This window comes from Canis lupus, chromosome 35 (assembly GCF_003254725.2).
Source record: "Canis lupus dingo isolate Sandy chromosome 35, ASM325472v2, whole genome shotgun sequence".
Lineage (NCBI taxonomy): Eukaryota > Metazoa > Chordata > Mammalia > Carnivora > Canidae > Canis > Canis lupus.
The window spans coordinates 6,530,625-6,557,016 of NC_064277.1; the positions used below are offsets into that span (position 1 = coordinate 6,530,625).

Here is a 26,392-nt window from a genome sequence, read left to right on the forward strand (position 1 = left end):
TCATTCTATAACATCTCCATGTTTCATAGTATGGAGAAGGAGGAAGAGGAGGAAGAGAAAGAAGGACTTAGATAATAAAACAGTTTATATAATTCCATTTAGATGTGTTTCGCTTTACATTTTTAAAAGTATTTTCATGTTCATTTAACACTCAATGTATTTGAGTGTTAAACACACAACTACGTAGTGTTTGTAGCAATATGGCTACAAATTGAATAGGACACAGTTCCTGCCCTAGTTCACAGCAACCCTGAAAAATATAAGGGGCCTAAAGTTGGATTATGCTCCATGTAATAATGAGCAGACTGAAACTTGCTCAGAATGAAAGATCACTTGTGCAAGAGCACTTGTCCAAGAGCTAGTTAGTGCGGGGACTGAGACTGGAATTCAAAGTTGCATTCCCCACTTATACCAAGATACCTCCTTTATGCTTCAGTTAGATCAAACAATGTTAAGCTACTTGTGAACTGTCATAAATGTCCCCAAATCTGTATACTGGACAGGAAGACTTTGCGTATATTCAGTAACTCAAATACTGTGAACTTTTTTCTCATATAGTTTACTGCCCAAAATCTGGTAAGGGAGCGTTATATGACATTTATAATCCACGTCTACACAATCAAGAATTAAAAGCATTACACCAAGCTTCTTGTACATGGTTACTAGCATTTGGCGATCACATAATTAAGCAAACCAATTTCAATTCTGATGTTCAGATTTGAACTATGAACCCTACTCAAATTAAAAAGCAACACTTTGCTGAATTCTGAACCAATAGCAAATACTGATTACTACACCAGAGCCAGAAGCTAAATTCCACCGAACCACAAGTGAGTCACTTCCAACAGGAGTTAAACTGGAAAATATCGGACTAAAAAATCAAAATAGTGTTCAGAACTAAATGTCAATCATTCCAACACTGTACTCAGGTACAGTCCCTATAAATGACAAAGCAGTCAACAGAAGGAGGATGGGCATTTGCTGACGTGCCAGTAAGTACTGGCCAACCCTGCAGCCAAGGTCACCAAAGCGAACAAACTTGACCTTGTTATTTGGAAGCGAATACGGGGTGAAAAAAATTTTAATCAAAAAGCAAGACACTCATTATTCAATGGGAGCCATTTTGTAAAGAACAGCTGCAAAAGCAAATTTCACGTCTCCCTCTGTTGCAATCCCAAGTAACTGAGAGTACTGCTCCGCCACTTCTATTTTTGTAATGTCACACGCCCACAGAGAGTTCACAGGCACGCTAGCTGCAGGAAAGATTGGTTCTCCCTTTTGTACCACTCCCCCTGAGAGGCAGGCAGGGAGTTGCTGTTAAGGAGAGCTAATAAACATAGTAACTAGAAAAAGAACCAGAGACAATCAATAGATCAATCAATCAGGTTACCGAATTCATTTCACTTGTGACAGAACTTGAACTGTTTGTTGAGGACATGGTGGGGAGAGTTAGGAATTGGAATAGGAAACAAGTGAAATTTGAGGTGGAGGTAGAACTGAATGGGGTTAAGGGGGTGATCTGCTGTATTAGTTGGCAAAATCCTTCCAGTCATTTCCTTTCTTTCACTTCCAACAGGCTTCTGTTGCCACCAATCTACTCAAAGTGCTTTCTCCAGGATTCCAACTTGAAAAGTGAAATTTCCCAGTTAGAAGTGGTTGAGCCTACAGTGTGTGTGTATATATTCAATTCTTCACTCAAGCATACAGTGTGGCCCCTCTGCACTTGTGTTCAGCCTAGTTCTAAGCAGTGGGAATATGACTAAGTATTTAAATAAGATAAACATAACCTTGTCTTATAGGCCCTATATTACACTAAGCCAATACAAGCTAAAGTATGTAACAATCATTTAGGACTAAGCTCAGCACAAGAACACTAGTTATTTATGATGCATTCCACAAAGTAAAACAACTCAGATCAGCCCAGATTCAAAGAGTAGGGAAATAGTGTTTATCTCTTGATGAGAGAAGCTGCAAAGTCATGTTGCGAAGGAGATACAGTGAAGGAAAAACTGCAGCCATTTTTGCCACGAATCTACTAGAATCAGACTCCCTGCCAGAAGCATATCTTAAGATAAGGAATCGATTTTAAGCAGTTGATTTAAGAAGTGATTCTCAGGGGCACCAGGAAAGGAGTAGGGAAGTAAGACAGTGTAGGGCAGAGAGTCTAGGCAAGGTTTGTTCATAAGACAGTTCTCACTGCAGAAAACTGAGCTTAATCCCACTGGAAGCTTCTGGGAACCTATATAGAACCTGTGTCAGAGTCACCCCACCAGAAGGGAGGGAAGATAGGGCATGTAGGTACCAGCTCCGATCTCATTGGCTGAGAGCTGCTCCTGGAGACATTGACAACCTTGAACTTCTAGCCTTCTTCTAGCTAGCCAAGCTTGCTTCTTTGAGAGAGAATCACAGGTGGTTACAATAAAGGGCCTCTGTGTACAAAGAAATGATGAGTGCTGGGGGACAGAGGCCAAACACTGATAGGGAAGTATGAACAGAGAAATGACCATAGGATTTCATCATCTAATGGCTGGTGGAGATCTGGACAAGAGTAGTTTCAATTAAGCGATAGGAACAGGTGCTTGCTTGAATTGGGATCAAGAAAGAAGTGGAGAAAAAAGGGTAAGAATCTATTTAGCAGACTTCCACAGTGAAAGATAGAACAATGAATGAAGTACGAACTGGAGGGGACAGTAATACCAATGGAGGGTTTATTTATTTTTTTTTATTAAGTGATATATTGTAGATTAATTGTATGCATATGGAATGATTCAGTAGAGAAAGAAAATGTCACAATACTTAACAGAGAATGGGCCTCTGTGAGATTCTGCTTGCTTTCTTGGGATCTTACCTCTGCTAATATTAAAAAGCCCAGACTAGTCTGAGAGGACATAAGGAGGGGGCCTGACCAGGACATTGATGGAAGAGTTGTCTCCTAGAAGAAATACTCTGCAACATGACAGTAAGAACCAAAAGCTGTTGAATCAATAGTCTTCACCAAAGGACTGGTGCTGGTTAAATATAAAATTGGGAAAGGGGAATGTCCAGATCATCTGACATCTTCAGATTAAGATCTAAGCTGATGTGTGCGCCATGAAACCACAAGCACCACCATGACACCTTGTTATGGTTGGGATTCATGGATGCCAGATTAATGGAGTTTTGATTAAAGTCCATCTCACAGTGAGTTCAGTGGGTCTATGGACCCACCTGTGGTCATTTCTTTGGTTCCCAATTGCATAATAGAGATGGATACACATAGCATCCTGAAGAACCTTCATATTTGTTTCTGACCTGTGGAGTAAGAATCATAATAATGGCCAAGGCCAAGCAGAAGACCCTTAAATTGCCTCTTTTCCTCAACCAAGATAATAAGTCAGAAGTGGTACTGCATTCCAAGGAGAATGTCTGATATTAGTGCCACCCTCAAATATGTAAAAGCATGCAGAATAGCGATTCTCATCATATCCCCATTTAATTCAACCATATGGCCCTTGCAAAAACCAGATGGATCATGGAGCTGATGGGGTGATATCATAAACTTAACCAAGTGATAGCCCCAATTACAATTGTTTTAGAGGTGTGATATCTCTACTAGATTTAGCACTAAATCAATATAGCCTCTGGTACTTTGTATGTGGATACCACTTTGGCAAATGCATTCTTTTGTATGCCTGTCAAGGAAAGGAATCAAAGGCAGTTCCCAATAACCTGGAACAGATAATTTCATGCATTTACCCTTTTTATTTCTTCTGAACTCTGTTACAATATAGTCCAACTGATTTTTGATGATCTGGAAATTTCACAGAAAATCGTGTTGGTCCACTATATTGTTAGCATCACATTAGTCAGACCTGGGTAGCAGGAAATTGCAAGTGTTTCCTATGCTCTTGTAAGATGTGTGCATTACTAGATGATGGAGGGTGGGGTAGGGAACTACAGAGATTTAGTAAAGTTTCTAGGAGCTGTCAGGTCTGGAGCATGCCAGGACAGTCCTTTAAGGTAAAGAACAAGCTATTGCACTTTGCACTTCTTACCACTAAAAAAAAAAAAAAAAAAAAAAAGGAACAATGTTGGGTAAGCATCTTTGAAATTTGGAAACAGCATATCATATGCTTAGAAATTCTGCTGTATTCTATTTGTATCCTATTTATTGGGTGACTCAGACAGCTGCAAGTTTTGGGTGGATCCAGAGCAAGAAATAGCTCTGCAGCAGGTTCAGGCTGCAGTATGAGCCTCCCTGCTACTTGGGTCATGTGATCCATGGACCTAACAGAGATAGAAATACCTATAGTAGAGGAGAACAGTGTGTGGAATCTCATGCAAACCTCAATGGTAAAGGCTCAGTACAGAGCGCAAGGGTTCTAGAGCAAACTATTGCCATCTGTATCAAAGAGCTATTCACTATCCAAAAAAGCAGCTCTTGGCCTACTGTTGAGTCAAACAGAGATTGAGTACCTGGCTATGGAGCAGCAAGAAATTATTGGGCAGCCCGGTGGCTCAGCGGTTTAGCGCTGCCTTCAGCCCAGGGCATGATCTTGGAGACCGGGGATGGAGTCCCATGTGGGGCTCCCTGCATGGAGCCTGCTTCTCCCTCTGCCTGTGTTTCTGTCTCTCTCATGAATAAATAAATAAATAAAATCTTAAAAAAAATTATCACATGACTGGAGCTACCCATCATGAATAGGGGATTCATCAGAGCCAACAAATTATAGGATTGGTCGGTCAGGCTCTGCAGTAATCTATCATTCAGTGAAAACTGTACATTTGAAATTGAGCCTAAGCAGCTCTGAAAAGCATAGGCAAGTTACACAAACATGTCTAGACACCACTGCTACATGTCTCCATTGCACAAATGCCTTTCCCCCACTTCACAACTATGTGAGCCAAAACATGGATTAGTTACAAACTACAGCTCTACTGAGGAGTTGCCCTGGTGTAGGGTGGAGAGGAGAAATACTTTCAGTGGACAGGTCACCATACACACACTGGGACATGACATTTGTGTGGAAATGGCTCTACACATGGCTCCTTGGACATTGATTAATGGCCTGGCCAGGACAGAGTTCAAGCTGTGCAAATTTGAAAGGTCAGAGGCAAGCAGTTGTAGGGAAGAACATATTAGAAGGACCTGTGAGAATGAGTGCAATGAGTCTTGGAGTCAATATTAGCAGCTCAGTCACTCAGTCACTCACAGGCAGCAAAGTGTGGAAGTGAGCACATGACTATAGGATCTATCATTTCTACACTATGTCACATCACCTAGAAACAGGCAGATTGATTGAATGATGAATGGCCTCTTGAAGGCACAGCTGAAGCATGAGCCTGAAATGGAGCATGACCATTTGGGATACAGTATATACTTTGAACCATTATATGGCCCTTGTAAGATACATTATCCATGATAGCTAGACTACATGAGCCTCGGAGCCAACAACTGGGAAGGAATGATTCTCATATAATCACTCCTGGTAGCCCACTTGGGGAAATGTGTGCTTCCTAACCCTATATTTTCAGATTCATTTTGATTAGAGGTTCTGGTGTGCATGGAAGGGAACCCAGAGTTTACAGCAAGACTTCCATTAAACCCTTTAAATACAAAGTTATCATTTTGGGCTCCTACTGCCCATGTACAAGCAGGAAAAGAAAGGATTTATATTGGTGGACATAACCAACCTAGATTGTCATCAAGATCTCTGGTTGCTGCTAGATAAAGAGGAATTCAGGATGATAAAGAGGAATTCAGGGATTATTTTTTTTGTGCTTCTGTGCCTAGTGATAACCATAAATGGCTGGTTATAGCAACCATGGCACGACTAAAGCACAGCAACCAGTGGTTCAAACCTCTTAAGGGTAAATGTCTGGGTTACTTATTACACAAGAAAACTAGGCTAGTAGAAGTTTTGAATGAAGGTGGAAGAACTCTAAAGTGGAGTATAGAAGACGGAGATAAATATATTTTATATGCCTTAGGACCAAATATAGCAGAGGAGACTGTGTGTGTTCTATTAATCCTACTGTTAAAGTTTGTTTTCCTGTATTTTAAAGAAGATACACCTTGAAGTATTAGTTCCACCTTGAAGATTTGGTTACTAGAATAAACTTAAGACAGGCCAGAAGCTGACCACAGCTGTGCAAGTGTTGATGCTTCATTCAAGGACTCCTGTTGACATTCACTGTTCCCTTATACACAAGTGGTTTTGTGCTGAAGCACCCATGAACCTCTTCCTCTTCTCTAATCACACAAGTTTGTCTGGTCTATGTTCAGGACTGGCCTGAAGTGCTAAAAAGTTAATTTCCTCAAAAGGAGACCTCAGTTAATGTCAGTTGTATGTTAGTTAGATTAATAACCAATTTAGCCCACCTTCACGTGGGAAAAACTGAAGCAGATTATGTATATAGTTTTCTGGAGGCCCTCCAGTGGAGTCAAGCCCAAGGTGCCTGCTCATTAATGTCACCTTATTGGCTTTCTTCCCTCCCTTGTCTCACTTCTTCAGTCCTGATGTTTCCCTCCATTGTTACAGAAGTCCTAACAACTTCTCAAGAGTTGGGTGTCTTGGGAAGACCAGGACAAAACTTGTTTCCTTGGTCATAAAAAAAGACAGAGAGAGAGAAGAAAGAAAGAAAGAAAGAAAGAAAGAAAGAAAGAAAGAAAGAAAACATTGTTATAGATTTTAAAGTGTTGTTCCCCAAAAAGGCTTATAATTAAGAAAATGACATTAAAGTTTTTTGTTTTTAAAGCAAAATAATGATTTCTCCATAGGAAATAATCAAAGGAAGACCAATCGTAAATTACTGTAGTAGCCTAGGCAAGAGATGACGGTGGCCTGGTCCAGGGTTTTAGCACTAGAAATGCATTTGCTTGTCAGTTTAAAAAAATGGGTCTGGACTCTATTGAGTCCTCTTGTGAACATAAGCCTGAAATTTTAATAAATCTGATAAGGTTGTCTCAGTGCTACAAGCTTAGGCTAAAGGAATTGGTTAAAATCAACTTGCTCAACCAGGGATGGATTTTAGAGCACTGACCTCTTTAGAGCTGTGTTCCAGCTAGTTGACTTAGCATTTTACAGTACAGTAATAAAAATATAAAATTATATAAAGCTCATGTTATCCAAAGTATTTTTTAGGTCTTTGAAATGTCATTGGTATCATTACTATGATGGCAAGAGTAGAATGTAATGGTTGGGAGAGGTAGACACCTCTGAACATTCCTGAGGCCCCTGTTTTTTTGGCCTCACCTGGTTCTGCTGGCCTGGGCCACAGCCCCCATGACCTGGAATAACATACTCTGAAGCAGCAGTTCTCAACCCTGGCTATCTACTGAAAATCACTCAGGGAGCTTTTTACAATTATTGAGTGCCCCGAAGAGTTTTAGTTTATGTGAAGTTTATCTGCCAATGTTCACCATATTAGAAGTTGAAACAGAGAAATATATAATTTGCATTTTAATTTACTTTAAAAAATAAATGTATTATGTGTTACCATAAAAAAAAAAAGTCAAGGAAGTGGAGTTTGGCCACCTGGATTCAAGTCTACAATCCATTCCATAAGCAGATAAACTCTCTGTGCCTGAGTCCCTCATTCATGGAGTAAAGATAATAGAATATACCTCATAGGTTTATTGTGAAGATTGAGATTATCAATATTAACAATGGAAAAATCAATGTCATAAGATATCCTACAGATATTTAACAAAGAAGAATATTATCAACTTTATGCTGACATAGTTAAAAATTTAGTTGAAACAGACACAGTTCTCAAAAAATATCTCTCATCAAAACTGATTCAAGAAGAAATAAAAGCAATAAATAGTACATAACTGTTAATAAACTTGAGTAAACCAAAGTGTACCTAGAAAGGTAACTCAAGGCCATTTAGTTTCACTAGATGATTCTACAAAATATTGAAGAAAAAGAACTTACAATTTTCCCAGATTCTTTAGATAAGAGAAAGAGCATATTTCTCAATTCATTTTATGATTTGAGTAAAATTTTGATACCAAAGTTCAATAAAGATAGTAAAATAAGAGAAAAAAATCACAGGTTGATCTATAAACTTAATGCAACAAGATTACATTAGCAAATGTAATCTAGCAGTTTTTTTAAAAAGAAGGATAAATCATGGCCAAATTGGATTTACCCCAGGAATTCAAGATTGTTTCAACATAAGAAAATCTGTTGTTATGATTAACCATATTCAGAGATTAAAGCAAATGTCCATATAAATAATGTCAATAGATGCAGAAAAATGTTTGATTGATTTCAATGTTAATTCATAATAAAATACAATAGTAGACTACAAATAGAATAGAATTCCCTTTACTTGTCAAGGGGATCTACAAAAAAATCTACATCAAATTTCTTTCTTTCTTTCTTTCTTTCTTTCTTTCTTTCTTTCTTTCTTTCTTTCTTTCCTTTGCTTGGGTTTATTTGTCATTCTATTTTTAGCTTCATAGATTGATGCTTAAGTCATTGCTTTTGTGCCTTTCTTTTATCTTATATATTTATCTTGAGTTATAAGTTTTCCTCTAATCATGTCTTTAACTTTATCCCATGAATGTATGCAGCATTTTCATTATTATTCAGTTTAAAATATTTTCAAACCTCCCTTACGATTTCTTCATTGACTCATTAGTTATATGGAAATACAGGTCTTTACTTCAAAATATGTAGAGATTTTCTAGTCTACCTTTCTTTAAAGTTGCTTTTTACATGATTGCTAGAATATGTTCCCTATGTTTGTAAAGTATGTTGATTACTTGCTTTATGGTCAGAAATATATGAATATATTTTGTAACTGTTCTAGGTGTGCTTCAGAAAAGTATGAATTCTTCAGTTCTTGGGTATGCGTTTTATAGTCTAAATTTGTAGCCTAAACACCTATCATTTATGTTTTTTTTTCTATTTGTATATTAGCTACACTCCTTTTAAAAGTTTCCTTTGGATGCTTATATGTTTTAAGCTCCTCTTCTACTTTTTCAAGCTTATTAGACATCGTTTCATGATCTGTGTCTGGTGACTGTAATAACTCAAATCATTGTGGACTCTTTCTGTTTTTTGTTGTTTCTGCTGACAGTTGATCATGGTGTCTTATCTCCTCATGTACCTGCTTATCTTTGACCAGAGAATTTGAAAAAAAAAAAAAAAGTTGTGCATATAATTTGAGGCCCGGGATGATGGTGCCTTCCTTCAGACTAAAGGTTTATTCTGCTCCCTAGCTGCATGTGGAGCCCCCAGTGTGAGACCACCTGAATGCAAGTTTAAGTCTTGAGACTCCCCAGACCAGCCAGAGGAAGAGAACATGGGCTGTGAGTCAATGTGAATGCTGGCTTGCTTCTGGTCTGCTTTGACCTTAAGGCTGAAGAACTTTGGTAATCCTAGCTTTTTTTTTTTTTTTTTTTTGTATATTTTTTTTATTGGAGTTCGATTTGCCAACATAGTATAACATCCAGTGCTCATCCCATCAAGTGTCCCCCTCAGTGCCCGTCACCTAGTCACCTCATCCCCCACCTACCTCCCGTTCCACTACCCCTTGTTTATTTCCCAGCTTTAAATATGAGTAGGATGTATCAGACTTCTCTCCTTGGGTAGGCTCCAGACTTTGACTTGTGTTCCCCTTGCCCTGGGATTCTGCTTTTCATTTCCCCTCTCTGGATAAACAAATGCCCTCACAGCAAAAATTTTAAAGATTTTATTTTCCTATTTCATCTGTCTTTTTCACTCGTTTTTTTTTTTTTCTAATTGGAGTTTAATTTGCCAACATATAGCATAACACCCAGTGCTCATCCCATCAAATGCCCCCCTCAGTGCCTGTCATTCACTTGTTCTCAGCAGGAGGGTTTGTTCAAATTGTTTTACCATTACTGGAAGTAGAAGATACCAATTGAAAAAAAATGTTTTATATCCCAAATTTCAGTATTTATTGCATCAGTAAAAGGGTAATAATAATAATAATGATAACAATAATATGAACCCATTCTTTTCTTATAAATATTAAGATCGTAAAAATATGTTGTCATTTTTTCACAATAGCAGCATTTAAGCTCTTTTTCAAAAACAGACTCTAAATTGAAATCACTATAAATTCTCCAACAAAAACCACAAATAATATGCTCAAGATCTCCTTTTCTGTTTACTTTAAGGATTTGCCAGTTTCAGACTTCTCAAATAGTGAGAAATGTTTTCTTAACAAAAGAACTCAATTTTACTGCCATAAATAAATGAACAGAGTAGAAAGGATTTCCAAGTGATAACTGAAATATACACTTCCCACATGAAGGGAGTAATTTTTCATTCTGTTTATGAGAGTGGCTCAAACTTCATGATTTAATTTTACCTTTCTTAAAAATAAAAACAAGTCCAGTGGAATCCCAAAGTAGCAGAAATATCCTAAGTTAAAAATCTTTAAATTACTCCAAAAGCTAGTGGGCCCATGAAAATAAGCTCAACTCAAAACACCCTGAAAATCATTCAGTTTATTCCCAAAACCTGCCTAGGAAAGAAGTGAGAACTGGATTTGTTTCATTTCAAGTCTAGAAATACACTCCATTTTATTGAGTTGATTACACCATTAGGTTGTAGATTAGGGAAGCCAAAATAACAAAATTACAAATTATGCTCTACACCTAACCCAAAGCAGATGAAATTTCTCCAAATTTATCAGTTACCCCATAAAGGATGCTAATCTGAGACCCACTGCAACCTTCTCCATACCAAAATATTACGGTGATTTTGTGTCTAAGCAACTGTGATTTCTAAGAAATATATAACATTGTCCCAAGCCTACCAACTTTCAATGGTATCAAAACTCTTATTTTTATATGCCCTAAATGCATGTAGTTGCTGGCTTTGGATTTGTTCAGGTTGTTCATGACACCATTTTCAATCTGTTGATAAAATGTGTCGTCATTTGTTGTGAACAGTCAGAGACCAGGAGACACCCAGGCAAAACTTTCTTTCCAAACCTAGATCAGCTGCTAAAAGATCTTCATTCACCTACATTGTTGAAAACAGAACAACAAAACCAAATTTCTCTATCACTTTAAAGTGAAGATTTATGTTAAAGATAATTTTATTGACAGGATCAAGTGTTTCATGTGTATTCTCAATTCTCTTTAACATCTTCCAAACCTGTTCATGGAGTCTCATCCAAGTATTTTCCACCTCTCTCCGGCAGCAAATCCCAAACTTTTGGCAGAATTGTAGGAATGACTGTGTCTGGCAAGCTTGCATTGCAATGGGAAGTTTTCACATGTAAACTTCATGTGAATATATGTGCAATAAGTAACAGTGAACACTCAAGCAGGCTTGCCTAATGATACTAATCGTTTTATAACACTTTTTCTTTTGAAAACTGAGAGAAAACACTCATTATGTGCAGGATATAGAAAGAGAGAGAAACACAAAATCAATCAGAAATCACCCCATTAGGGATGCCTGGGTCTTTGGCAGATATTTAGCCAACCTGGGAAATGTTTAAAGCAGGAGTAGTTTGGGTTATCCTCCCTTGGGAATCTTCCCATAGCCAGTGCTGCCCCCACTTCCTACATTCCCTCACCAGGTATCTTGTATCATTTCTGATGTTGCATTTCACTATAGGGAAGCTCAGATTGCACATTTTTCCTCCTTTTCACCTAAACTGTCCTGCATTTCATTTCCTCAGATCCTTGCTCTATTTTGCTCTGCTCTCTCTTAACTGAAATACTCTTTCTGACTCATAATGTAAATACAAGGAATCCTCACTTTGCACAGTTCCAATATGTATGAATTTCAGTCAACACTGTGTTAAATGCGACTAATTGCATCAAGTTCAAACTTTGTTACTTGCTCTTCAGTCTAAAGATCACCACATAAAAGATGTGCATTCTGATCAGGGACCAATCATGTCACTCCCTTCAGAGCTTGCCAGTGACTGGTCATTGCATCTGTTATCATGCACAGACAGCAAAGTGTGTGGTTGTGTGGGCTTCTTGTCTCCCTGGGATAAACCCACATGACATTTTACAGAAATTGTCTATGGCCATACCACCCTGAACGCGCTGGATCTCGTCTGATCTCGGAAGCTAAGCAGGGTCGGGCCTGGTTAGTACTTGGGTGGGAGACATTTTACAGAAATGAAGAATCAAAAGAGAATAAGCCAACAAAGATGAAACTGTAGCTAATAAAAAAAAAAAAGTGGAACCAGTGGAAGTGAAATTCAAATTGTAAATAAGTGGAGTTATAGAAGAAATAGCTGACTGTGTGAAATGCAGATGCTGCCCTCACTGGAGAGACTCTAGACACACAGCCAGATGAGCTTCAGGCAGTTCGTGAACTTACACGCAGAAAACAGTAAAGTGGCTATAATGGAAAGGATAAAGATGATCTGGGGAAGGTGACACCACCAACACCAACAATGGAAATTTGTATTAAAGGAATTCTCAGAGATTTTTCATGACACTGAAAGTTCAAAGGATAGATTGCTGGAGGCTGATCCAAACTTAGGAAGGAGGATGACAGTTAGCCAAGGCACAGAAAAGCTGCTGGCCCCAGGGAGCATGTTATATGGCAAGAAAAAGAAGACAGACACTGCTCGGATCCCTCTTAAGCAACTTTTTACAAAAAAAAAAAAAAAAAAAAAAAATCAGTCTTTAATTTCAATGTGTCTCATGTTTTAAATTACAGTGTTGTAAATAAATACTAGTGTTACTATATTCTTGTCATTTTCCTGTATATTTATAAGCAATAGTAAGAGAGTTCTTAATATTCGGATAAGTTAACATTTTATCATTTCTATGATGAAATAGTCAGTTGCATGTTAAAAGCCCATAGTTAGGCGGTACCTGAATGACTCAGTCAGTTAAGTGTCTGACTCTTGATTTTGGTTCAGGTCACGATCTCAGGGACTGAGACTGAGCCTGGAGTCAGGTTCTGTGCTTAGCAGGGAGTCTACTTGAGGATTCTCTCTCTCCCTTTCTCTCTGCCCCAACTCACAAGCTCTCTCTCTCTCTCTCTCAAATAAACAAATACATCTTTTTTTAAAGCCATGGTTAGTAACACTACACAAGTAATAGTTTAAGTCACCCTAAGGTGACAACAAAAATTACAATTTAAGGATTGTGCCACCTGAGCTAGAACACAAAACAGCCATCATACTGTTTTTATTTAGTTAAGCTGAACGATCTACACTTACTGATATCTTTTATAGCCCTCCAGCTTCATCTCTCTGCCATTCTCTTTTGTTCTCTCTTTTCACTCGGGCTCATTGGTCTTTCTTTAAAAGAACTAATAGGGCACGTGAGTGGCTCAGTCAGTTGAATGTCTGACTCATGACTTTGGCCTAGGTCATGATCTCGGGGTTATGGGATTGAGCCCCACATGAGGCTCTGCACTCAGAGGGCAATCTGCTTGAGATTTTGTTTTTCCCTCTCTCTCTGCCCCTCTCCCAACCCATGCTCTCTCCCTCTCTCTATCTCAAATAAATAAATAAATCTTAAAAAAAAAACTAATAATAGATGTATAAAAGTATAAGGAGTGTTATAATGAACTCCATACACTCACTGCCCAACTTGAAACAAAAAGCAGAATGATAATATAGCTGAAGCCCATAGTGTGCCCCTCATAGACTGTATCTCCCTCCATCATTCCTGGCACATCAACCACAACCATGATCCCATATTCTATGTGCATTGTCTCCATTACTTTCGTTATTCTTATTCTTTAGCAGCTATAAAATTAAGAATTTTTCTTAATTCTTGAACATTTTCTGCTCCCCAACACTAACACAACTTACTTTAACACAAATTCATTTCTCTGTTTAGATTCTCCCTACCCCAGTTACCACTTGTATTTTATTCAGATCTCAACTACAGCATCACTTTCTCTGGGAAGCATCTTTTTTCCTCTTACTAGGTCAGGTCCTGCATTGCAGGTTCTCAGGGTACCTCGCACCTTCTCTCTATGGTGGCTATCTCAAGTGTGACTTCACTTTTATTTGTTTTGCTTTTCTATTAATAGATGTCTCCACTATGATCCTGATAGCAGGAATCATGTATATTTTCACCTAACGCTCTATCCTTGGCACCAAGTTCAGTGGCCCGCACATAGAAAACACTCAATTCTGATTGAATAAATGTAGGCAAGATTAATGTTAGGCACTTTGGGAATCTCTTAAGTATTTGAAAGATCAAAGCCTTCTGGCCAGATTGTAGATTCCCTCCCCCAGAAAAATAAAATGTTTGTAAAGCCATATACCAGCCTTGACCAATGAGAACCATACACACAGATCCCCAGAGGTAATGGAATTTGTCCCATGGCCCTAAAGAAAACTGGCAAAATTGAAGCAGCTTCTAAAGCTAATTTTCTTTTTTTCTGAAGCCTAATTTATAGATTAGGAAGTTTGTTTCTATAAAAAGATGGCACAGGCACCCCCACATGACCCAAGGGCGATGATGATTTCAGCAGAACTTAAAAGAAATGGAAGGAGTGCCCAGTTGAGAAAAGGAACGTGACCTAATATGGTCATCAGAAGCCTGCTAGATTAGGAAATCTTTTAGGAGGTAGTAAAATGAGGCCATGTAAAGGTTTCTTTCTCAACAGCATGCATTTTTAATGAGACTGCTTTGTACTTTCTAGCTCTTCTCACCCAAGGACCTCAACTCCAGGCTCCTCACAACTTTTTCTCCCTGCCCCTGTCAGGTACGTCTGCTCATTAATCAGCTCCAACCCTTGTGAAAGAAGCAGCTCCAAAATATTGTTACCCCAGTTCACGTTAATTACTAGGGCAGTTCTACAGCCTCCTGAGGGAAGTCAGAGTCCTCTGTGCATGAAAGTGCTTCAGCAGAGGCTAATATTAGGATTTTAAAATACCCCTTTTTGAGATTAACATACTTGGTCTGAACAAATCCTATAAAGAATGTTTCCAGGTCAGCCCAAGTGGCTCAGCGGTTTAGCGCCTGCCTTCGGCCCAGGGCCTAATCCTAGACACCAGGGATTGAGTCCCACGTCGGGCTCCCTGCACGAAGCCTGCTTCTCCCTCTGCTTGTGTCTCTGCTTCTCTCTCTCTCTCTCTCTCTCTCTGTCTCTGTCTCTCAAGAATAAATAAATAAAATCTTAAAAAAAAAAAAGTAATGTTTCCATGTAGAGGGTAAGGCGTTTCTTATATAAAATTCTCTTGGGTTTCATTGACTTAGATTTGGGGACTTTTAGGTATAGAGAGTAAAGTTTCTGTAAAGTAGATGTTCTAAATTTTAGATTTATGAATGAACTGGGTTGGGGGAGAGGGGAGCCAGACCTCCATGAAACTGTAGGCATATTTTAAGTGCTAGTACATTTTTCTGTAGCAAGAATGATAGCATTTATTAGATCCTTAAGGAAGTTTGTAGCTTTAAAAGAATCTTATTATTGGGCTGATAACTTAACCATTAAGCTAATACCTAAACTTGATTGGCCAAATCATCTTAGATGTTGCCATGTGCTGACAGCGAAGCAGCTATCTCATGACAGAGGAGCAAGATTGGAATTTTGAGGGAGAAAAGTATCACCCCTGCCTTTATATTCCTCATTGTTACTATAACAGTTTTCCCAAGATGGCCATAGATGTTTTATGCTAGGAAATAGAGCATATTATTTACAGAAATGACAAAGAAACCTGGACCTTAGAATCAACACAGACAGTGACATTAATTGGACAAGAAGCCTCTGAGATAAATTTTGCCAAAGTGGTCCCCTATGCAGGATGCCTTCTCCATTATAAGGCAAAGAAATCAGGGCAAATTGGAACCAGAGGGGTATTGGACCCTGCTCCCATGAGCCTAGGGGAGGCGGTCATGCATCTCTTCTCAGCAGCATGTTCCATGACATCACATTGGCAACTTGATGCTGCCTGTGTGGGAGTAGGTACACCGTGGAAAACAGCAAACACTACAGATTAGGGCCTTTCTTCTCAGATATCTAGTAAATAAACATTTACCAACACACCACTGATTGCACTCATTCATGAGAGTAGATGGGGACTGATTGTCTTGGGGCCACACCTATGTGCTCAGTAGAGGCCTTGAGAGACCCTCAGTATAGAAAATATTATAAGGTTCCTTTCCATAAATAATTACAAAACAAAAACCATGCTAAATGATTAAAAAAACACATACACCAATTTATAGGCTTTTTAATTATTAGAATCCAAAATTCTGGATATGTTTATGAAAATGGATGTCTGCACCATTATCTGCTATTCCCGTGTTGATGATTCTCTAAACTCATGCTTCATCTCTGTGTTAAGTATCCAGCACAGCTGTGAACGCAGATGGAATTTTATTTTGCTTTCTCAAACAAGAAGCATATTCTTTACTGCGCCAATGACCACAGGCCTACATTTTTCAAGGTTTCCCAAACAAGGTGGTGGGTTTTTGTTTGTTTTTGGTTTTGGTTTTGGTTTTTTGCTACTGTCAGAAGCTCCTAACTGGTTAGGTTGCCAAGCAGTAACAAAATGGTTTGGCTAATATAACCTGGATGGGCCTAGATGAGGCACCTTGGCTGAATTCCTAGAGTCAGGCTCCCAAGTCTGGAGGCAGCTATGTGCTAATGTCTCCTCCTGTGATTACAGCTGCCCTTAAAAATACAGGGAAAAACCCAGGGAGAATAAATCAGATTTCACTCTGCCTTTACTTCACTAGCTCACCCAGTGTTCTGGGCAACCAGAGCAGCTGAGAGGCTAGCAGATGTCTGGAGGACTGAAATATATGAAACTCCAAATTCACATGGGTTATACTGGCAAACACATCTCAAATTTGTAACCAAACATCTCCTCAGTTATTGGTTATGTTAGTTTGTGTTTGCTTAGAGGCAAATGCCAGGATGGTATTAGAAGTCCCAGAAATTTATTGAGGGAGGGATCCAGAGAAGTTGGGCACCATAGTCAATCCACACTGCAGGTCTGGCAAATGTGGGAGGAGAGAGGGAAGGGAGGAGAATTGGGCAAGGAGAGGTTTGGACTATGACACAATCCCAGGTCAGGTTCAGCCCAGCTGATGGTGAGGCCTCCGTCCATAAGAGCCACCCACAAGAGTCCTGTGTTTCACCAGAATGGGCATGCCTTAGGGCCATTCCTCTACTCAGTCTGCCTGAGAGCAGCCCACAGTGAGCATGGCCTCAAGTGAGCATGACAGTGGATTTGGAGGGCAGTGGCTGTGCTGTTAGTCACTTATGTTCCCATGCAGGCCTCAAAGGTGCATTGTTATGGCCATTGCACTGGTCCATCCTTGCATGGATGGCTTGTCAATGAATTTGCTTATTTTTTTTTAATAGAAGGAACTGTGATAGAGATGAGGCTCCTGTGTATAGAAGTGTGAAAAGTATGAGCTCATTCATTCATCATGAATATAATCCTAGACCTGCCAATCACCCAAGAAAAGGTCTGCACCTCAGACTAGAAATAGAACTGGGTAGTAGTTTTTCTAAGGCCATCTTTTTGTCAACTTTGGCTTGGGCTCATAATGTACAAAGTATCTAAGACAATCTACAGGGACAGAAAACTGAGAAGACAGGAAAACTTATGAGAAGTCAGGAAGCCTGGAGCTTGAACATAATGTGGATCCATCCTTGAGATTAAGAGTATATATCTCTCTGCTCACATTGGAGTAGAACAGGTAGGGATGACGATGGCTTTGTCCATCAGAAATCAGTGCTCTGTATTTTAGATTGTCCTTATCTAACTCCCTCTTTAACCTTTATAACATTAAGAAAGTCTTCCAGAAAATTCTAGCTCTTAAAATTCAAAAATTCAGAAAAGTGATCTTCATTTACCCCTGGGACAGAGTTTTAGAAAGAAAGCCAATGCAATGGTGCCCACAGTAATTGAAGAAAGAAAACCAAAAAAAAAAAAAAAAAAAAGAAAAGAAAAAGAAAGAAAGAAAACCTGTGGGATAGATGAAATTTAAGAATAGAAGTAGATGCACTTGGCCCAAATACCTTGTCTTACTTTGGCAGTCTCCTATGACTACTAAAACTTTAGAGAGTCTTCATGTTGTTTTAATAAGAGGGTTCAATTCCCTTAGACAGATTATAAAAACATATGCATATTAGTGAACCAAACACTCATTATGCAACACTTTCCACACAGTGTTCCATGGCCACCATCATAGATTTAGGAACTTAACAAACCGTTAATTCTTCCATGCAACCTTGTGGCGACTTTCTCTGACATTTCCAGAAGCCCAGCCCCATCATCCCTCAAAGGCAGCACCTATAGTCTTAGAGGTCTGAGACACTTCAGAAACTAACTGTGACCTAGTTATTTCCTAGGCACATGTGTCATCCTCCTACCTACTCTGCAATAGGAATTGAAAAGGAGTTTCCCTTGGTTCAATTCACAGAAGAATCAGAAGGTCAGAGAAACAGACTCTGACTCTCTCTCTGTCTCTCAATCTCTCTCTCTCCTCCTCATGAGTCCACTAGAAAATAAGGGTTGAATGAATGAACAAATGGATGATGCAATCAGGAGGTAAGAATTTAGACCAATTTCAACCTTATCTTCTAACATCCTATATGCCCAATTGAACAAAGAATTGTATTTATACCTGGGCAATGGACAGCACAGCAGAGATGTCCCCAGATCTCTTCTCAAGCCTGTTCTAGGTAGTAGGAGATATAAGAAGAGCATTTGATTCCTCCATGCATTTGGGACTCTGATCCTTCTAACTAACAGATGAATGATAATTCCTTATGTTTGCTTAGTGTTTCATAGTTTTTAAAGCAACTTTATATGTTATCTAAGATTTACAACAGACTTATTTGTAAAATAGGAACTACTCACATCTTCATCATATCCAAATAGGAAACTGAGGCTCAGGGAAGTGAACTAGCTTGTTCAAAGTCAAGCAGGCAGAGAACATTCTAGCTAGAATAATGGTAAAGCAACAACAACAGCGACCACCTATTGAGTGCTTATTTTGAACTAAATACTAAAAATTTTACATAGATTACCTCTAATTATTAAGGAATCCTGTAAGTAAGGTATCCATGTGTTCATTTTACATTGTTCAGAAGAAGCAGCAAAGTGCTTTTTGATATAGATCCTCAAGGAACATTAGCGGATTGACTTACTGGAGAGAGAGAATACATAATATGTTGGCTGAGTCCAAATCCATTAAACTTTTAGGAAGTGATTCAGAATTTTACAGAACTGTAGTTGAGCAGCAAAAAGAAAAGGAAGGGAATATTAACCTAATTCAGGAACATTAGTTTTCTAGTTGTCTGAGCTGTTGTACTCAATTATAAATTTTTGGCCTTTATATTCACTTTTGATTACATCACTCTCTGTTGGGATGCTTGGGTGGCTCAGTGGTTGAGCATCTGCCTCTGACTCAGGTCATGATCCAGGGTCCAGGATGGAGTCTTGCATTGGGCTCCCCAAGGGGACCCTGCTTCTCTTTCTGCCTATGTTTCTGCCTCTCTCTATGTGTCCCTCATGGATAAATAAATAAAATCTTAAAAAAAATAAATCCCTCTCTGTCAAAGTTGGACTCATTTTTAGGTGGACTAATCTTTAGGTGGAGCCATAGTTTTGTATTCTGCAGGATCCCTAAAGCCTTAAAAATCCATCCCAACCAATCATCTTATAATTGATATTCCACAACTTAGCCTAGCCACCATGTTTATAGCCTGAGTACAATCTAATTAAAATAGAAGAGAATTTACAAGTGGTTGTAAATTCTTTACAAGTGGTGTCAAAATTCTTTTGAACTATCTATCATTTACATCTTAGTATAAATAAGTATTTTGAGCACAGGTTTCGATTAGAGAGGCAGGCTGAAAAGTAAAGTAATATGAGTTGGGATGGGAGAAAGAGGAGAAAGTAGACACAGAAAAGAGGCTGGTCTCATAGAAAATGTAATGCATACTTTTGACAGAGCCTATTGTATTTACTCCTGTAAATTAGTGCACAGTCATACACAGTCATTTTACTCATTATTCCCCATCTGCTTCGCCAACTTCTCATACCTCTTCCACCAACATTCCCTCACTTTGCACTCTCACACTCACATACACAGATAAAAGAAAAGGCATTCTCCCAACCTACCGCTAGGATATCATTCAGATACTAGAGAAAATCTGTCTCCAGCGTGGGTCCTTCTATGATTTAATAAAAGTAAAATAGCAAGTATGATAATAGAAATTAAGGAAAAACCACTCACCCTGCAGGAAAAAAAAGGAAAAATATACTGACTGCAAAACTATTCTATTGCTAAAATAGTTTACTAAAGTCCCTGCTCTTGTTCCTTTTCTTGGAAGCTTTAAATAGTATAGTAATAGTAAATAGTCAACCTAATAGGTGGTCTAAAGGCAGATGTAATTGTTGAAAGAAGGGTCAGTGTCATAGATCATTGGAGGTATTCTTATGTCTCCAAAACCAGAATAGTTGTAACTTGTAGAGAAAGCAAACCAGGCACATTAGAATATTTGTATTCACGGACTGATAGTGTGGTCTGTGCTTTAGAATGTGACCCCCAGGAATCGTTTTCTATTCTTCCTCCAATTTTATTCTTCAAAATGCAGCTTACTATCATGCTTTCCAGAAGCATTCCTGGGTGTCTCAAACCTAGAACCCTTTTTTCTCAGAAATCTTGGGGCTCGTTTGACTTATAGGCTATAAATAGAGCAGTGGCAGCAAGACCTAGCTACTGTTCAATGGACATTTGGTGATATGATTTTGTTTTCTAGAGCCTAGTAAATAAAACTACATAGGCTTAGCTACATTTTGGGGATCTCTTGATCCTATCACCACAGGATCTGATCCAGGTGTTCAGAGCAGCCACCTCTGAAGCCTTACATTTGGCAGAACTGAGTGTGACCTATTGGTTCAGCACATGAAAAAAACATTCAGGAAAAGTAGCCTCATTGATAAAGAGACAGGGGACTTGAGAGCTCTTTGTGAATATGATTTGAGTCCCAGTTAATTTGTCTGCCTCTTCCCACAACCAAAAAGGATTTGGCCATCTTGAATCCTTGGTAGGATTCAGCTACCAGGGCTGAAGTGGGGTTCCCACCTGAGTACAGGTCCATGAACCTCAAATAGAGTGACCAACCATCGTGATTTGCCTAAGACCGAAGGAGTTCCTGGGATACAGGGTTTTCAGTTTTAAAACTGAGACAGTCTTGGTCAAACCAAGTAAGTCAGTCACACTAGCCACAGAAGACCAGGGCAGAAGAGAACCCCATAGGATTGAGGATTGATTCTTGGTGGGTGAACAGAAGGCACACAAAAGCCAATCAATACAGTGTCAGGGTTGGAGTGAGATGGAGGGGAGACACTTGTGTTATAAAAGCGTCCTCCAAAAAAGTAAGTTCCCTGGACAAGATACTTCTTCCAGCTGGTCCAGAAGGATTTGGTAGCATCAGTTCATGACCATGGAAGATTTCCTGCGTACAATTCCAAAAAAGAAAAAGAACGAATATCTAATAAGAGATTTTAAGTCCCTGAATAAGAGATACTTAGAAATAAGCACTGGTGACTAAGCAAAGACCCGTGCAACTTATACTCCCGGGGTTCCCAACCAGCTAATAGTGTCTCTGTTTCAGCAGGAATTTTATGTCTCCAGTTTAGATGTTTAGGGCTCCCTGGCCCCTTCTTCTGTGTAAGACCATGTGTATGAACCAGGAAGTGAACTCTCACCAGTACTCAGTCATACTGGTGGCTGATCTTGGAGTTCCCAGCCTCCAGAACTGTAACAAATAATTCTGTTGTTTATAAGCCACCCAGTCTAAAGTATTTTTGTTATAGCAGCTCAAGCTGACTAAGACGGTCCCTAAAGAGCATTCCCCATCCTGGGAGACAGGGACATTAATGAACGCACTCTGGGAAACCTAGTGATCACATTTGTGGCTGGATTTTCTTCTTCTTCTTTTATTATTAAAGACTGTTTATTTGTTTATTTCAGAGAGAGCATGAGCAGGGGGAGGGGTGGAGCGACAAGCAGACTGAGTGGGGCTCTATCCGGGGGACCCTGAGATCATGACCTGAACTGAAGGCAGATCCTTAACTGACTGAGCCACCCAGTCATGGATTTTATTCTTTATAAGACTTCATTTTAGTGTGTAGGATAATCACTTCTGTTAGTGAAGTAGGGAAGTGGGATATCGTAGGGGAAGGTGTTCTTGGACTTTATCCCCTTCGAAGTGAGATAGCTCTAAGAGTCAGCAAAGGCCCTCGTGGCTATGAACAGCTACAATACAAGCTTTTCACTCCAAATTTGGAATTCCCAAAGCCTAAGGGCTATGAAATGAGGTAACAAAGCCTCCTAGGCCTAATATTTAGCGATTTGTCTCCTTGCTTTTCTCAGAAAGGGGAAAGATACCTGGTCACAGAATGATCAGATCTGTAGATTTCCAACATTTAGGAGACTTTCAGGAGGTGAGAGGCACCTGCTTTGACCACCTGCTGGCAGTGATAGCTCACCCTGTAGTTTTTGGGATCACCCAAACTGAATGTGAGTAGCACAGCTTTAAAATGTTCTTTTCTAAGTTGTTCTACATCTTCCTCATACTGGGAAACTTGACCATTTGTCAGAGGCAGGGCCTGATCGCCTCTATTGTCAGTAGCCAAAAGGACAAGACTAATTGTCAGATCTCCAAATTCTAGTGTCCAGCTGATGGTATCCTGTAAGCAACATGCTTTTTAAAAATTCTGGACTTTCACACATACACTCTGAAGAAAAGAATCTTTTTGGATTTTTGCTTCAAGCTGGTGACATCTTTGATGGTGCTGGGTAATTGGAAAAGGGATTTAAATAGGTCTGGAGGCTTTCCAGCACTGTAGAATTTGCAAACACTGTACGGAATCCATAACCAAACAGAGTTTACAAAGAAACTCTTCCCTCTGGAATTATTCAAGGATCCAATTTGAAGAGATTTTAGTTTATTCTGAGGTAATGCCAGGAGGCCATGAAAATAAGAACAAAGCAGAATAGGGTGGGGATGAAGAGAGAGTCACTTTCTGGTAGAGAAAAAAGCAAAAACAAAAAACTAGTACAACTCTCGTGTGTGATGGTGACTGAGCATGGGATGAGGAGCCCTCTGGTTTAAAGGAACAACCCTAAGGACAGAGAGGTGTGTATTGGCCCTTCTGGGCATCTCTTTCCAGAACTCGGGGCTAAACTGTAAAAAACTGTCTCCAGGAGAGCAGGAAGTCTGAGTGGTGGGGCTGCACTAAAGTCATTTCTAATGCAGTGTGTGTGTGTGTGTGTGTGTGTGTGTGTATAGATGTGCATACATTACAAAGATTCTCATTTACTTTGTTAGGCAGGGCAAATATTCTGGCTTTAATGCAACTGCTCATTTTCCTCCATAGCAGCTATCTCCAGCTACACAGAGTCTAGCACACGTGAATACACAGGCGTGTAGAGGCCCTTGCCTCTCACTGCAGGTGCACATTCTTAAATGAGTAAAGCAAAGACAACATTCATTCTCAATCCCTTTCATTCACAACCACTTAAAGTGCCTAGAAATAAAAAAAAAATAAAAGTATAAATAAAATAAAGTGCCTAGAAATGCCTAGAGGAGCTCCTCTCCACCATCTCTACCTTGCAACAGGACACTACATTTTATTTGGAACTTTTCATGAAGCCTCGGGGATATTTTTTTAGAATAGTGTTAGAGTTATAAAAAAGAGTTGCAAAGATAGTACGAAGAGTTCCCATATCTCCTCCTGCAGTTTTCTCCTATTATTAATATCTTACATTAATATGATATACCTGTCACAATTATTGAACCAATGCTGATAGATTACTATTAACTAAAGTCCATACTTTATTAATATTTGCTCAGTTTATACCTATTTTTTTTCTGTTCCAGGGGACCATCAAGGATATTACATGACATTCAGTCATTATGTCTCTTTTGACTTCTCATGGCTGTGACTCTTTCTCAGGTTGTCCTTGCTTTTAATGACCTTGACAGTTTTGAGGAGTACTGCTCAGTTATTTTATATAATGTCCCTCAACTGAGGTTCATCTGATATTTATCTCATCATAAGACAGCAGTTATAGGTTTGGGGAGGAAGATCACAGAGCCTGTTGCCATCGCAATCACATCTAATCAAGGGGAGACACTATAAATAGGGCTTATCACTGTTGATGTTGACCTTAATAACCAGACTGAAGTAGTGTCTGTCAGATTTCCCCTCTGTAAAGTGACTCTGTTTCTCCTACTTATATTGCTCTATTTGGAAGGAAGTTGCTATGTGCTGCCCACACTTAAAGAGTGAGGAGTTCTGTTTCACTCCTTGAGGGCAGAAAATCTGCTTAAATTACTTGGAATTATTCTGCATGGGAGATTTATCTATTCTTCTCCATTTATTTAGTTATTCAATCATTTATTTATACAGCATTGACTCATGGATATTTGTTTTATACTTTTGGTTATAATCAAATATTTCTTCACTTTATTGTTCAAATGGTTCCAGCCATGGCCATTGAGAGTGCTTTCCATTGGCTCCTGTGTTCCTTTGACATACTCCCCCACAATGTTATGGCTTCAAAACACAAAACAAAACTTCCTTACTTTCTGGAATTATTGGATGCCTTAAGTTCATCTTGAATATTTCCTGCCTCAATCTTAGAATCAACTATTTCTCTCGGGAACCCTGGTTTCTTTCATTGGAGAATGGTATTAGAAGTCAAGATCTAGGGGCTGCCTGGATGGCTCAGTCAGTTAAGGGGCCAACTCTTGATTTCAACTCAGGTCATGATCACTGGGACATCTACTTGAGATTTTCTTCCTCTTCCTCTGCTTCTCTCCCAGCTTGCATGCGCTTTCTGTCTAAAATAAATAAATAAAGCTTTAAAAAAAAAAGAAATCAAATCTGGGCACTGTGTATGCTCATTGTTACCTAGGTGTCATTGTTTCAAGTTCTCTCAGCTGATAAAGCAATGAAATATATATGTGTGCATACTAATCCTTGTATATACACATATCTATAAATATTTCTTTATGTTATGGTCTGTACCTATATTAAGCTTAGTAGGAGTTACTGATGTCTCCTCTGTAGGATTTTAAAGTGTGGAACTTCATGCTTAAAAATAAAATTTATTTCTTAGAAACAGCATTCCAGTAGCCTATTGGATGAAGATGGAACAGAGGCTTCTGCATAAAGAAGGTCGACACCTGATTAAGATAGTATCAGAGAGCATTGTAAAGCCTGAAATATCCAACAGAAACAGTATTAAGTGATTAAAAAACAAAAAGGGATTCATTGTTAAGAATTTACTTTCACTAAATTTTTCTACCACTTTAGAAATTTTCTTCAAAGATTTTTATTTAGTTTTTTTTTTAAAAAGATGATTTTTAAAACAATTTTAGTTTCACATAAAAATTGAACAGAAAAGGGTTCCTGGATGGAACAGTTAGTTAAGCATCTGACTCTTGGTTTTGGCTTAAGTCATGATCTCAGAGTCATGAGACTGAGTCCTGCATCAGGGTCTGTACTCCGTGTAGGGTCTGCTTGAGATTCTCTTTCCCCTCTGAATCTCTTGCTCATGCTGTCTCTCTCTCTCTAAAATAAATAAATAAATCCTTAAAAAAATTGAACAGAAGGTACAGAGATTTCCCATATGCTTCCTCCCTACCTCCAGTCTGCTCACTTATAACCTCCTCCACTATCAACATTCTGCATCATGGTGGTACATTTGTTACAATGGATGATACCCTATGGATACACCATTATCACCCAAAGTACATAGTTTACCTTAGGATTCACTCTTGATGTTGTATATTCTATGAGTTTCAACAAATGTATAAATGACATGTATCCACCATTGTGGTATCATACAAAATAGTTTCACTGCCTCAAATTCCCTCTGTGCTTTGCCTATTCATCCCTCTCTCTTCCCAATACCTGGAAACCACTGATCTTTTTTACTGTCTCCATAGTTTTGTCTTTTCCAGAATGTAGTTGGAATCATACAATCACACAATATGTATGTAGCCTTTTCAGATTGGCTTTTTTCACTTAGTAATAATCATTTAAGTTTCCTCCACATCTTTTCATGGTTTTATAGCTCATTTCTTTGTACTAAATAATATTTAATTGTCTGCCTGTGCCACTGTTTATTTATCCAGGCACCTACTGAAGGACATCTTGGTTACTTCCAAGTTTTGGCAGTAATAAATTAAACTGCCATACACATCACATCTGTTTGTAGGTTTTTGTGCAGCTTAAATTTTCAATTCCTTGGGGGGAAAAAAAACATCAAGGAGTGTGATTGCGAATTGTAGGATAAGAGTACATTTAGTTTTGTAAGAAACCTCCAAACTGTCTTCCAATGTGGCTGTATCTTTTTTCATTCCCATTAGCAACAGAAGTTTTCCTGTTTCTCCATACTCTCAACAGCATTTTGTATTGCCAGCGTTTTGGAATTTGGCTA

General features: G+C 38.8%; 1 long non-coding RNA gene across 1 annotated transcript in view; it reads left to right on the plus strand.

Moving 5' to 3' along the window:
- LOC112658829 (uncharacterized) overlaps nucleotides 1-26,392 on the plus strand; it is a 67,966-nt gene that overhangs the window by 9,820 nt on the left and 31,754 nt on the right. Inside the window, exon 2 of the long non-coding RNA XR_003135992.3 lies at nucleotides 9,215-9,367. This is a non-coding gene — a long non-coding RNA (uncharacterized LOC112658829). The remainder of the gene's footprint in view (nucleotides 1-9,214; nucleotides 9,368-26,392) is intronic.